Source organism: Mandrillus leucophaeus, unplaced genomic scaffold, assembly GCF_000951045.1.
Source record: "Mandrillus leucophaeus isolate KB7577 unplaced genomic scaffold, Mleu.le_1.0 Scaffold303, whole genome shotgun sequence".
In the NCBI taxonomy this organism is placed as follows: Eukaryota; Metazoa; Chordata; class Mammalia; order Primates; family Cercopithecidae; genus Mandrillus; species Mandrillus leucophaeus.
The window spans coordinates 324427-340413 of record NW_012103177.1 but is presented as its reverse complement, the minus strand read 5'-3'; the positions used below and the strand labels follow the sequence as shown (position 1 = coordinate 340413).

Below are 15987 nucleotides of genomic sequence, written 5' to 3'. Positions count from 1 at the left end.
AAGTAGCAAGGGAAAGTGGCCAACTGGAATGTATGTAATAGGCATAGAAGTAGAAAAAGTGAAGAAAGTGAACATGTAGACCACTAGTTCAGAGAGTTTTGCTGCAAAGTGAAATACAGGAATGAATCAGTAGATGGCAGGGACATGGAGTCAAGAGAAGTTTGATGACTTCTTTTAAGATGAGAGACGTCTTTGTATTGTGATGGGAATAATCCCATAGAAAGTGAAAAAAAATGATGATAGAACAGGGCTCAATTTTTTTTATTAGTCACAAGGTGATGGGACTTACTGTACAAATCAAGGGATTGGTTCTCATAGGAATAAAGCTTATCCTGTCTGTGGCAACAGGCAGGAAAGCATGGCATATGGGTACAGATGCTGCTAGGTCTGAACAGAAGGGAGTAGAAGCACATATGTGGAATAAAAGTGAGCTGACATTCTCGTCTTTACATATATCGTCAGCAGTCAACATGCCCAGCAACTGGGGAAACCTGTGAGTACCAAGACCCTGAAGGAGGGAGCTGGGTGATGCCCTACAGGGTCCACTACAGTGACTTACCAAGCAGTGAGTAACTAATCTGCTGATGGGTGATTTAATATTGCCTACATAAATTCTGATGAATATGAAGCAAATATGCTGATTTTAATTCTAACTTCAAAGTAAGCTGGGCTGATGATTTCAGTTGTATTTTACATTCATTTCCCAATTAAATATAGTAAATTCATGTCATTATCATGGAGGATAAGGTTATTTGAGAGTTCAGTGAAATTGTGCAAACAAAGAACTCAGCATAGTTATGACACAGAGTAAGTACTAAATGAATCTCAGGTATAAGTTAAATGAAACAATCATAATTCTTAGAAAGTAATAATTTATTTTTCATTATTGCTAGGGGTGGAGGGGTGGCGTTGTTGCTGATAGTGTTTTGTTTTTGTATTGGGGGAGGTCTCGACTGAAGATCAGAATTAGATTTATCTTTCAGGAAAAAAGTTCTATTTATTGGAGATGGGCATAATCATTTTAAATGTAAATCTTTCTCTCTTTAGGTTTTTTTAAATTGAAGAACTGTTCTAAAGTACTTAGGCATTACGATTAAGACTTTGTTTCTCTCATATTCAAATCTCTTAAATGCCGTGTGTTTACCAAATTTCTCTCTTTTGCTCCTTAAAATTGTTTATTATTTTGACCCATTTGGTGAAATTTAAAGAAACAATTTTTTCTCCTTTTGAAAAGAAAGGTAAATTAATTTCTTATGGCAAAGATGAGTGAGAGGTTAATTTTGCCAACCAAAGAAATTTGGAGAAAACTTGAATGAGTGATTTCCCCCATTAGCCTGTGAACAGGTTATTTATTTCACATGTAATTATAAAACAAGTAATTCTGACTTAATGAAATAAAACCAACCCTGAAAACAAATAGGACTCATTTGCAGTTCTAACTGAATTAGATACTGAAAAATGCTTGCATTCTGATATGTTTTGAAAAGTCTAATGAAATTATAAATATAACATTTCAGAGAAGGAAATGTGCATAGACAGCATAATAAGAAGCTCATATTCACTTTGCCATTTGAAACATTTCTTATCTATAAGTTGGTGATGTGAAATAATTCAGGAAAATTGAGTTTCAATCCAAATCTCATGAGGTTGCTAAGTATATGTAGTTTATAATGTGTACAGTAGGTCAAATTGATGTTGTCATGCTTAGAGTTAAATGTTTTATTTGATAAATGCAGAAACCCAAGTTTGACTCTAATTGAAGTTTAAAATAAGTTATAAATAAGATTTAATGTTAACAGCAGGGATTTATTCTAACCATAAACTGAAACAAAAATACCCATATTAATAAGTTACGATTATGTACAACAGTATATCAAAATCAAACTGTTCTTTTTTTTCTTTCAAAAGAATAGCTAATGAGCTAGTTAGAGCTAGTTCAACCAGAATGAAATCCCTTTCTCACACAAACACACACACACACACACACACGTGCTATTGAATAGTAATAAAATAAGAAAATAATGTTATTGTCACTTATAATCATTGCCTTCTAGGTTGAAAACAGTGGTTTTCCTGTGATATCTTTATAAGTTAATAAAAATCAATAAAGTATATAATAATGACAAAAGAGCCACTGTCCTGAGATTAGTAAGAAATATCTTTTTCTAACTCTCCATTCATACAACATATTTTTAAACCCTGGAGAATGGGACATTTGGGGATTGTGTTCTGAGTCAAGTAGATATTCAAAGAAAATTCCAGTGATAAAACAAACTGTCCCACTTTCTCTAAGTTACTCGTAACAGTGATTTAGTTCATAAATGAAGTAACTGTCTACTCTTTTGAGGACAACATGTAGTTCACTCATTCTGCTTTTTCCTCCCCTTTTCCCCTACATTCTCACTGTTTCAGCTGTAGTACTTTTGAGAAAAGGGCCTGAGACAAAGACTTGATTGCTAGTCATTTGGAGGAGCATACAATCCTAAGAAACAGAAGTGCAGAACAGGGCAAGTGAAAATGAAAAGGAGCGATAGCTGATTCCAGAATGCATTTTCAAGTTGGCAACCAAATACGTGACTGAGACTCAAGCCCATGGCACATTCTGAAGAGGCTTCAGAGCCGTTTTCCTGGAGGATGATAGATGAAAACATTTATCTGTCAGTTCCAACCTTCATTTGGATAAGACTGACTCCTCAGACATTAACTGCTGTGCTCTTCTGGGTTGCTCATGCGTGAGTACATTGCAGGAGCTCAATAATGTTCTATACTCAAGGCAGTAAGCAGTTGGTTTGTAGCCCAAGAAAAGGCACTGTTGGGTTCCAACTGCCACAGCTAGTGGAGGGCTGAATGGAGGCCGTCACACCACAGAAACAGGGGCTGGAGTTCCCAGTAAGGCTTAGAGAATGGTGAAATGAGACACAATAGTTGTCTGAGACGCTCTTCCTCCTCCTGTAATCTAGACTCCTTCAAGCTCCTCCACTTATGGCCCACAAAACATTTTGCTTTTGTTGCTACTCTGTGCATACCAAGATTATTTTATCTTAATGCGTGACTTATTTTTCTGGAGCAGGATAAAAACAAAATAGTGATATCTTCAACCTTAAGTATGTAAAAATTCTAAATAGCAGCTTTAGCTGCATGCAGCATGCAGAAAACCTTTGAATCCCTCTACCTTATCCAAGACTTTCCATCACCTCATGGGATTTCTACTCTTGGTTCCCTTCATTCATCCTAACCCTTAAATTAGTCAAGTGTCCTGAAACATCATCCTACCCTCGTCTTGAAATACCATCCTACCCTCATCTTGAAATACCTAACAGAATAAAGAATTTGTCTGATGTAATATCTAAGACCTTTTGTGGTTCACTACTATTTGACAATTCTTGTGGTAGAATGTATTTCCTCCAAACACCAGTGTCTTAGTTCAGGTTACTGTAACAAATAACAGTAGACTAGGGGACTTAAACAACTGAAATTTATTTCTAAGAGCTCCAGGGGCTGGAAGTTCAGGATCAGGGTGTGAGCTTGGTCAGGTTCTGGTGAAGGATCTCTTCTGTTTGTATCCTCACATAATGGAAAGAGTTTTCTGGGATCCTTATCACAAGGCCCTAATTCTATTTATGGGAGAGGGGGCTACATTCTCAGACCTAATGAATTCCCCAAATCCCGACCTCCTAATACCAAAACACTGGGGTCAGGATTTCAACATATTGATTTGGGAGAGTAGGACACAAACATTCAGTCCATTGTAATCTGTGTGAGATAATTGAATGAAAGATTTCTTTTAACATTTTTCTTGGAAACATTGCCATTTACCACCATATACATTTTTCATATGATTTTATTCTTGTCAAAATGCTTAGTAATGATTATGGGTCTGAATACAATTTCAGGTGATTGTTGTTATATCTTTTTGGAAAGCATCACTACCACACTGAGAGATGTTTAGTTTATTAAATACTTGACCCCTGTATATTTTTGCCCCTTTCTTGAAAATTGGGGTCTTAGTAGAGTGTGGGTTTCTACATCATACCACCAGTGTTTAGAGATTGCTGCCAAAAGTCAAGAGAAGGAGGAAAGGAAGCCTGTTATTGAAAAAAAAAAACTGGACAAACATTAGAAGTTTAAGATTGACAAGTAGCAGCAAACAAGCAGGTTCTTCATCAAACCAAAAGATTGTCTGTACAATACATTGATAAACATGCACGAAATTCTAATTTGTCCAAAAAGATTGGCACTATGGAGGACAAAATAAAGAGATAGGGTTCTCAATCTTGAAGGGAGCACTGTACACTCTGAGGATATAAGAGAGCCATGTACAAACATTTACATAACATAAGATTAGGTGGAAGGTTCCCCGTACCATTGAAAAAAATTTAAAAACAGAAACATTTTTGTAAGGCTGGAGTCAAAATGAATGGTTTTATGGATTTAGAGGAGGACTTGTAGAAAATAAGAGGTTTGAATTTGGGCTTGTGGAAAAGGCCAGAAAATGCATTTCTTGTGAGGAATAGTATATGAGTAATTACACAGACACACATTATTCTGTCCAGTCACAATGGCATTTTTCCATTTCCCTAAGTTCCTCTCTGCTGATTTTTCTTGAGATGAGGTGCTGGCTCCCACTTGTCATTTAAGTCTTGCCTTAAGAATCCCTGTATCATCTTACTTGTGTAGACACTAGTCTCTCTGTAGAATTATGCCTTATTTTATTTTCCTCAAAGGACTTGCCTTAACTGATATTGTCTTACTTACTTACTTGTGTTTGTTTTGTCTGCCATCCTCCGCCAAAATGTTAGCTACATGAGAGAAGAGAACTTTTCCATCTTCTTTACCTGCTGTTCAACAGCAATTTGAACAGTACTCAACATAAAGTTCACGACTAATCATATTTCTTGGATAAGTTGAAGAATGTATCACACATAATCATATGACCTTGCCTCTTCCATGGCAAGAATTGGGACTTCAGTATGTTCTTTTCTCAGTCTCTCTATTAACTAGAGGTTTCCTCGATTCATGTTCTTGCTTCATTTAAAATCTATTCAACAACAAAAAAGAAAAAAAAACTGGTGACTATTTTATCAGATAAAATATTCTTACATCTGTCTTATAAAAGTATGAATTTGGCAAGATGAAACATCTGGTCTTTTATATTTACAATATGATAAATAAGATAATTTAAAATGTATTATGGACATTTAAAAGAAAAAATCACACAAATTTTCTTTTGTTTTCTCTAATACTGTTTATCTTCTAAGATCTGTTGCTGTCTTCTTACAGCATTGCTAAAAGAGTTTTAAGTTTTACATTAAATGTGATAGCCATATTGTTGTCATTAAAATTTTCTATTAAAAAACCATTTTGCAAAACAAAATAGTTAATAATTTATTTGTGTTGACTGTTGTTTAGTTTTTATAAAAAGGAATGTGAAATTTTACTATATGAATCAAGATTAAGAGAAACAGCAGAAGTATTTAGGACTTCTAAAATGAAGAATTTGCTCTACTGGTTGAGACAGGAAATATGCAATCCTGTGGCCCAGTAATTCCCTCACGGGTTTTGCAGTCACAGACCATTTCAAGCACTGCCTTAAAAATCCACAAGCACACATTAAAGAGATGTGAGTAAATAAATACAAACTTTTCACCACTCCTGTGAAATGACTCAAAATTAATGTCCTCACAATTCCAGCTTTATATTTACAGGCAGCACATTATTATAGAGATTTTAAAGAAACTTAGATTATTATTAAAGAAATGTGAACTGAGGGTTGTTAATAACTGTTTTCAAGCATATAAAAAGTGCCGTAAAAATGAACAGATGTTTTCCATCTACATGGGGACAGAATCAAATTAAATGATGGCAAATTATAATAAGAAAGAAGTAAATTACACCTAAAAATAAGCATCTCTACTGGATAAGATTATAGATTGACACAGTCATCTTTCACCAGTTACGTATAGCAATACTTGCAGGCAGAGAACGAAGAGGCAATACCTACCAGGATTTTTCTTCTGGCAGAAATAGACACAGGGGTCTCTAAGAGGCTCACTATCACCACGATTAACAAAATACACACATTTGGTCTTGTTTGTCCCCAGTCCATCATGCTTTATGAACCAGGGAAAGAAACAATAAAGTGAACTGAGAAAGTGTGACTAGATTAGAAAAGTTGAAGAAGATGGAAATAAATGAGGGAAGATAAGAATGCACAGTTAGAAAGTAAATAATAGTAAACTCAAAGACTTTTTCAATACATACCAGTTCTGAAGTCCTAAACTGATGACCTAGAAAACATCACAAACCAAAGCTCCTTGAAATTCAATGCAATCCATTTCATATATGTGCATTTAGAAAAAAAGCCATCAGATTCTAAAGCATTCATCTATTCCAAAGGAGTGGCTGACTTCAAAAAGTTTCAGGATCTTAGACTAAACATTGCTGTGGACTAAATAATTGTGTTGCTATTCCGATCACGATTTTACCTTAATAATTAGGCATTAGCTAGATTGAAGACTTTTTGTTTTCTGGAGCTGGACTGAGAAAATGTCCTCAGCAAGATATCAAGTGTCTTTCAGGGACTATTTAAAGCTAAAGGAATATCTTGTGGCTCCCAGTTACCTGACATTACAGTTTAAGAGAGAAATCTTGAAGCTCATTAAAGAGAAAGAAACAGTGCTTCTCCAAGTCCATGGCCCCGTCACCTGGTTCTCCTTCCCAGATAGCACATTCAGCTCTGTCTTTATTGAGTAAAGGGAAGGCATTGTATTTTTGTTTCTGATCTGTCTCATTCCATCTTTGGTCTCAACAAAATACATCCCGAATACTACATTGTCTGCTAATAAATGTGTAAGCTATATGGTTGCTTTGAAAAAAACAGAGAAAAATTAATGGTCTCGATGCTAAATATATAAATCAAAAACCAAATATTGTACCTGTTCTGTGGTTAGCTGTGATACTTATGTAAATACAAATACTACGGGGCACCTAGTTTAATGCAGATTTAACAGGCATGTAAATTGAAAATATAGAGTTTCTTGTTTAAAACTACTCTGGCCTTCTACCTGAGCCTCAAATATTATGAAACAATAAATAAATAAATACACATTACACTTTAAAATAAATTTTACCTGGTGCTATAAACCAGCAATTGAAATCTTTCTACAGAGGGCCAGAGAGCAAATATTTTAGGCTTTGTGGGCCATTCAGTTTGTAATGGTTAATTTCAGATGTTAATTTAATGGGATTAAGGGATAACCAGATAGATGGTAAAGCATTATTTCTGGGGATGTCTGTTTTGAGGGTGTTTTCAGAAGGGACTGACTTTTGATCAGCGGACTCAGTAAGGAAGATCTGCTCTCACCAATGTGACTGAGTACTAACAAATTTGCTGAAGGCCCAGACAGAACAAAAAGCAGAGGAGAGGAAAGAAGAATTCTCTTTCTCTCTCTCTCTCTCTCTCCCCCTTCTGGAGCTGAGACATTCAGCTTCTCCTGCTCTTGGACATCAGAACTCCAGGATCTCTAGCCTTCAGACTCCAGGACTTGAGCCAGTTCCCTCTCTACCGGTTTTCAGGCCTTCAGCCTTGGACCGAGAGTTACACGGTCCACTCCCTGGTTCTCAGGCTTTGCACTTGGTCTGAGCCACACTACCGGTTTCCCTGATTCTCCCACTTGTGGACTCCATACTGTGGGATTTCAGCCCCCCATAATCACATAAGCCAACTCCTCTAGTTAATCCCCTCCTATTTATATCTATCTTCTACTTTTATAAAATATGTTTGTGAAATATTTTATATCGTATATAATGATACATAATATGTAAGGTATATTTATATATATATCTTATTGGCTCTGTTTCTGCGGGAAACCCTAATATACAGTCTGTGTTGCAACTACTCCACTCTGTCATTGTAGCACAAAAGCAGTCATGGACAATACATAAAAGGGTGAGTTTGGCTGTTTTCCAGTAAAATATTATTTAAAAATTAGACAGTAGCTGGATTTGGCCACCAGCCATATAGTTTGCTGACTGTGGATTTCAACAATCCCTTTGGGAAATTTTGCTTTTTTATTCGCTCAGATATTCTCTCCTTTCACCTATTTTTCTTGCTCAGTTGAAATTCAATAGAATGAGTAAAGGCATCGTCTCATCTGCCAACCTCAGGGCCACGCTTCCTGGCTCCTTGCTTCTGGCTTGCCCTGCTGGCTTCGGTTCTGAGGCCCGGATCATTTGTAATCTGGAACTCTCCAGGAAGGGCACTATGTGGAGCTGCCTGGCTGTCTTGGTTCTCCTCAGCTCCTTTGGTGCTGTGACTTTTCAGGGGTCTGGCTGTGACTGCCGCTTAGTCTTAGGCTCGGCAGTTCCACAGCTACTTCATCACTTCATCACATTATGGTCTGTCTCTTATACACATCTAGATGTGTATAAGAGACCATCTCTACTGGATAAGATTATAGATTGACACAGTCATCTTTCACCAGTTACGTATAGCAATACTTGCAGGCAGAGAACGAAGAGGCAATACCTACCAGGATTTTTCTTCTGGCAGAAATAGACACAGGGGTCTCTAAGAGGCTCACTATCACCACGATTAACAAAATACACACATTTGGTCTTGTTTGTCCCCAGTTCATCATGCTTTATGAACCAGGGAAAGAAACAATAAAGTGAACTGAGAAAGTGTGACTAGATTAGAAAAGTTGAAGAAGATGGAAATAAATGAGGGAAGATAAGAATGCACAGTTAGAAAGTAAATAATAGTAAACTCAAAGACTTTTTCAATACATACCAGTTCTGAAGTCCTAAACTGATGACCTAGAAAACATCACAAACCAAAGCTCCTTGAAATTCAATGCAATCCATTTCATATATGTGCATTTAGAAAAAAAGCCATCAGATTCTAAAGCATTCATCTATTCCAAAGGAGTGGCTGACTTCAAAAAGTTTCAGGATCTTAGACTAAACATTGCTGTGGACTAAATAATTGTGTTGCTATTCCGATCACGATTTTACCTTAATAATTAGGCATTAGCTAGATTGAAGACTTTTTGTTTTCTGGAGCTGGACTGAGAAAATGTCCTCAGCAAGATATCAAGTGTCTTTCAGGGACTATTTAAAGCTAAAGGAATATCTTGTGGCTCCCAGTTACCTGACATTACAGTTTAAGAGAGAAATCTTGAAGCTCATTAAAGAGAAAGAAACAGTGCTTCTCCAAGTCCATGGCCCCGTCACCTGGTTCTCCTTCCCAGATAGCACATTCAGCTCTGTCTTTATTGAGTAAAGGGAAGGCATTGTATTTTTGTTTCTGATCTGTCTCATTCCATCTTTGGTCTCAACAAAATACATCCCGAATACTACATTGTCTGCTAATAAATGTGTAAGCTATATGGTTGCTTTGAAAAAAACAGAGAAAAATTAATGGTCTCGATGCTAAATATATAAATCAAAAACCAAATATTGTACCTGTTCTGTGGTTAGCTGTGATACTTATGTAAATACAAATACTACGGGGCACCTAGTTTAATGCAGATTTAACAGGCATGTAAATTGAAAATATAGAGTTTCTTGTTTAAAACTACTCTGGCCTTCTACCTGAGCCTCAAATATTATGAAACAATAAATAAATAAATACACATTACACTTTAAAATAAATTTTACCTGGTGCTATAAACCAGCAATTGAAATCTTTCTACAGAGGGCCAGAGAGCAAATATTTTAGGCTTTGTGGGCCATTCAGTTTGTAATGGTTAATTTCAGATGTTAATTTAATGGGATTAAGGGATAACCAGATAGATGGTAAAGCATTATTTCTGGGGATGTCTGTTTTGAGGGTGTTTTCAGAAGGGACTGACTTTTGATCAGCGGACTCAGTAAGGAAGATCTGCTCTCACCAATGTGACTGAGTACTAACAAATTTGCTGAAGGCCCAGACAGAACAAAAAGCAGAGGAGAGGAAAGAAGAATTCTCTTTCTCTCTCTCTCTCTCTCTCCCCCTTCTGGAGCTGAGACATTCAGCTTCTCCTGCTCTTGGACATCAGAACTCCAGGATCTCTAGCCTTCAGACTCCAGGACTTGAGCCAGTTCCCTCTCTACCGGTTTTCAGGCCTTCAGCCTTGGACCGAGAGTTACACGGTCCACTCCCTGGTTCTCAGGCTTTGCACTTGGTCTGAGCCACACTACCGGTTTCCCTGATTCTCCCACTTGTGGACTCCATACTGTGGGATTTCAGCCCCCCATAATCACATAAGCCAACTCCTCTAGTTAATCCCCTCCTATTTATATCTATCTTCTACTTTTATAAAATATGTTTTTGAAATATTTTATATCGTATATAATGATACATAATATGTAAGGTATATTTATATATATATCTTATTGGCTCTGTTTCTGCGGGAAACCCTAATATACAGTCTGTGTTGCAACTACTCCACTCTGTCATTGTAGCACAAAAGCAGTCATGGACAATACATAAAAGGGTGAGTTTGGCTGTTTTCCAGTAAAATATTATTTAAAAATTAGACAGTAGCTGGATTTGGCCACCAGCCATATAGTTTGCTGACTGTGGATTTCAACAATCCCTTTGGGAAATTTTGCTTTTTTATTCGCTCAGATATTCTCTCCTTTCACCTATTTTTCTTGCTCAGTTGAAATTCAATAGAATGAGTAAAGGCATCGTCTCATCTGCCAACCTCAGGGCCACGCTTCCTGGCTCCGTGCTTCTGGCTTGCCCTGCTGGCTTTGGTTCTGAGGCCCGGATCATTTGTAATCTGGAACTCTCCAGAAAGGGCACTATGTGGAGCTGCCTGGCTGTCTTGGTTCTCCTCAGCTCCTTTGGTGCTGTGACTTTTCAGGGGTCTGGCTGTGACTGCCGCTTAGTCTTAGGCTCGGCAGTTCCACAGCTACTTCATCACTTCATCACATTATGGTAATCCCCTCTAACTAGCTTCCCAGCCATCTCTACATCCCACCCATACTATACATAAAACAAGGGCAATTTGGAGAACTGTCTTAAGATCTCAGGTGTCTGACTATACTGTTGGCCGTTCCTGTGGTTTGTGAGAGGCCGCTTCTCTCTCTTTGAAATATTACCCTAAATTATGTGATACTCCTCACTTAGGTCAAAGCCCAGAGAACTTCTCTCAGTCCTCAATCTTGATATGTTTAAAAGCATTAAAAATTTTTTCTCTAAAAATAATTGAGTTTGTATCTTTTACTATATGTCAGAACCTGAAAATTACAGTCTTCTTTCTCTTCTTACTCCTTCTCTAATAAATCTGAATTGACTTATCCTACCCATCCCTAAGGTAGATTAGATGACAGGCTAGCTAGGATAAAGGTCATGCATTGACAAAGTTCAGAAAGGAAGATAATGTAATTACATGTTATGTTAAATTTCCCCTGCAACAGTCCTCCTAGGTAGGTATTGTTATACTCATCTAGAGATGAAAAAATTAAGGTTCACGGAATTTGCTAAATAAAGCTTGACCAGTTACTTTATAAAAAAGCAGAAACCATACCTGTTTCTGACTACACTCCTAATTCTCATTCAACCACAATTCCTGGAAGACAGGAAGTTAACTCCTGGTAAAGCGCTTGGTTTGGGTTCTAGCCCCAAAGCCTCCAAATAAATGAACTTCTCTCCACCTTTGCATGGAATCATTGGGATTAAATGAGGTAAATATAGTAACAGCTATCTTTCATCCAGCCCCTGGGTGAGCCAGGCAGTTTCTAAACATTTAGATATATTATCTCATTTAATTCTCAAAACAATCCTATAGGGTATTAAAATTATTATCATTTTTTGGTTAATGTTACTAAGGTCCTCAACATAGAGTCTGCCACATACTAAAGGCTTAGTAAGAACTAGTTCTTCTTAAAATTATTACTCTTCCATTCGAATTACACCCAGCAAGAATATTTATACAGACATCTTTTTCCCCAGAGCAGAAGCATCTTTGATGGGCAGCCTTTGTTTGCTCAAAGTGTGAGGAACTCCCATTCTTAAAAGGACTAAAAGAGCATCACATTGAAGAACAAAGTCTGGTGTCTGCCTACACTGCCATTCTCCTCAGCTCCCATGATGCCAGACCTTGCTGAGTGCAGAGGCCTAGAACATAATGGCAGTGTTGGAAGCAGGAAAATGATAGGAAAGGATGTGTACCACGATGGCCAAGACAAGCCACTGGGTCAATTCAATACCCAGGGAAGACTTTTCCCTTTTGAATTTACATTTGTTTAAGTTTTAATCCTAACCCACTTGATGAATTCAATTTGGACTTTTTCCATTTTGAATTCTTAATATCACAACTGTATTTCCTCATTTTAGGAAAAGGGGAGACATTGTATTATGGAAAAAGTCTTGAACCAGAAGCTAATATACGTGGTTTGTTGTTTCTATTGTGTCACTAAATATGTGATATTTAACTAAAATATAAGTGGAAGGAATATGAACTGTAGTATCTAAGGGTCTTCTTTGCTATCATTATGTTAATCATTTAATATAATAAACACAGAGATATCCATCTCGCATCTCCCTTTTGCACTGTGCCAATATTTGCCTCACATCAGCATTCACTATTTGCAGTTCATAAAATCACATGGTGAAAAAAATATATTCTTTTGCTTTAAGGATCTCATTAATACTTTGATTTCACAATTTAAAAAAACTAAATTAAAAAAATTTAAAAAAGAAACAAACCTTTTGTAGTTTCCCACATTTTGGGATTTCTGAAGAATCTGGGTCTTATTTTATACATCAAGCAGCAAAAACCTCATTCTCTCAATGCAATGAAATCGTTACAGCTATAAATTTATAGTTATTGGGATCTTAGGTATAGTCATCCCGTATTGTATATGACCATAGAAGATTTGTCCTTCTTCATGCCAAAGAAAGAAAGAAAAAAACTATCAAGTTAGAATGTTTGATTGAACTTTCATTCATTCATTATTTATATTTATTTGTTCAATACATATTTACTCATTTAGTAGATATTTATGTCTCCTGTGTACCAGAAATTGTGCTAAGTACAAAGAATAGAAAGTCAAAACAAATTTGGTTCATGCCTCCATGGAGCTTATGGTCTAATGGGGGAGAAACACAGGCAAATCAATTATAGTGTCATTCTAATGCAAGTGCTATGTCAAAGAGATGCACAGCAGCTATGGGAGCACAGAGGAGGAGCATCTTTCTCATTAAGATAAAAATCTTTCAAAGGTATTTATTATTCAACAGGATTTATATGTTACTTTAACAATTTTTTTTCACTTACGCATTATTTAAGAGGGATTCTATTTGAAACACTATGTTACATAAATACAGGAACTTAAAAATATTTAATGAACATTTTTTATATGCAAAGTTTTGGTTAAGTTACCTTGCTAGCTGAAAGAAAAAATGGAATTATTATACATAAGAACAATAAAAATTAAGAAAATGATAATAAGTGAAAATCATTTATTCTCAAAGAGAATACCTGAAAAAAAATATGTTTTCATAAATTGAAGGTCAAAGAGGGGCAAAGCACATCAGAGAAAATGAGTTTCTTAATCTCGTACAGCCAGATTTGCCTACTGAACATACAGCTTATGACAAAATAATTGTGCAGCAATTACTCTAAAAGATGAGACAAAATCAAGTTAAAATGGAGCAAATTGCCTTTTACATTGTGGCCAATGACAATTAGTGACACATTCATGCTGTAACATACCACTTTCTTTTTGTGAGAGGTGACCTATTGCTCGATGGTTAAGTAAGTAGGTTACTTCATGGAAAATCTTCTGCAATCCTGTCTCTCAGAGGAAATGCAAAGTTTATTATTGCTACTACTATTGGTGGCAATTTCATATTCAATAACAAAACAAGTATACATCTTAAGTCATGCATGTGTAAGTGCAACAATTATTCCCGGTCATGTTTACTGAATGTTTGCTATGTCCAGGGACTGTCCCAGGGAATTTACATGTATCAATTCATTTTAGAGGCACAAATCTAGCATAGTGGTATTTTTTCAGTTTTTAGATGAATAACTGAGACATGGAAGGTTGGGGATGTTGCCCAAAAGTTTCACAGAGAGCCGACGTAGATCCAGGTGTGGTGATTTGAAACCAGATATGCTATGTCCAGAGTAAGTGTTGTCAGAATAATGTGCCATGTGCCCCACATAGTCCAGAAACCAGTGGATGATCTTCCTGTTTACATTTTTTAAATGTAAGTGAAGGTTTTTTTATTATTTTTAATTAACATGTAATAATTGTAATATTTATGGAGTACAGTGTGATATTTTAACACACGCATACTTTTGTATCAGTTCACCAACCTTTGGCTTATCCCCCTGCCAAAACTCTCCTCCCTCTAGTAACCACTATTCTGCTCTCTGCTTCTGTAAGAACAACCTTCTTAGCTTCTACATATGAATGAGAACATACAGTATTTATCTTTTGGTGCCTGACTTATGTCACTTAATGTCTTCCAAGCTCAGCATTTGTTCTTTTCTATGGCTAAACAGTATTCTATTGTGTATATTTTCTTTACCCATTCATTTGGTTATTGTAAATAAAAATGAAATTGTTTGATGACTTAAGCAAATGCTCCCAACTTACTGTTAAGTAAGAAAAAAAGAAAAGAAAAGCAGCAGAAAAGAGATCTTTACCTACTGGTTCTCATTACTGTTTTTAAAAATAACATACAGTTAGTCATTGAAACTAGATAGGTAAATATATAGTTAAGATAAGGAAATAGATCTATACAGTAAAGACTAGAAATTGTTATTAATTCTGTGAGTTGAAGTATAGATTGCTTTCATTTACTTATGTGTGTATTTTCAAAATTATATACAATAAACATTAAGTTAATATAAAATCAGACTGTCATATCAGACTCACTTCAATGAGAGATTGTGTCCAGTATGAAGCTTTACCTGTAGTTTAAGGGTTCAATCAAAGAAGAGGCAAGAAGAGGTCTGAAACACCCTATTAGCCTCCACAGCCCTCTTTTTCACATTAGACATATAATCTCTGGTTGATAATAATAGAAGTCTACAATGTCACCTCACCCAATGGGAAGCATTTATGTTATAAAGCATCTCCATTTTATTTTTTTCTCCATAGTTCTTTTTTAAAAATTTTTCCCCATAGGTTATTGGGGAACAGGTGGTATTTGGTTACATGAGTAGGTTATTTAGTGATGATTTGTGAGATTTTGGTGCACAAATCACCAAGCAGTATACACTGCACCCTATTTGTATTCTTTTATCCCTCATCCCTTCCTTCCCTTTCCCCCTGAGTACCCAAAGTTCATTGTGCCATTCTTATGCCTTTGCATCCTCATATCTTAACTTCCACTTATGAGTGAGAACATACAATGTTTGGTTTTCCACTCCTGAGTTACTTCACTAAGAATAATAGTCTCAAATCTCATCTAGGTTTCTGCAGATGCCATTATTTTATTCCTTTTTGTGGTTGAGTGGTATTCCATCGTATATACAACCCACAGTTTCTTTATCCACTCATTGATTGATAGGCATTTAGGCTGGTTCCACATTTTTGCAATTGTGAATTGTGCTACTATAAACATTCATGTGCAAGTATCTTTTTCATATAACAACTTTTTTTTTCTGGCTAGATACCCAGTAGTGGGATTGCTGGATCAAATGGTAGTCCTACTTTTAGTTCTTTAAGGAACCTCCACACTGTTTTCTATAGTGGTTGTAGTAGTTTACATTCCCACCAGCACTGTAGAAGTGTTTCCTGTTCACCGCATCCACACCAACATCATTAATTTTTGATTTTTTGATTATGGACATTCTTGCAGGAGTAAGGATATCACATTGTGGTTTTGATTTGCATTTTCCTGATTATTAGTGATGTTGAGCATTTTTTCATATGTTTATTGGCCATTTGTATATCATCTTTTGAGAATTGTCTAGTAATGTCCTTAGTCCAGTTTTTGATGGAATTGTTTTTTTCTTGCTAATTTGTTTGAGTTCA

General features: G+C 36.1%; 1 protein-coding gene across 1 annotated transcript in view; it reads left to right on the top strand.

Annotated features, from left to right (window-relative positions):
* FUT9 (fucosyltransferase 9 (alpha (1,3) fucosyltransferase)) overlaps positions 1-15987 on the top strand; it is a 225047-nt gene that overhangs the window by 191772 nt on the left and 17288 nt on the right. The window lies entirely within an intron of this gene.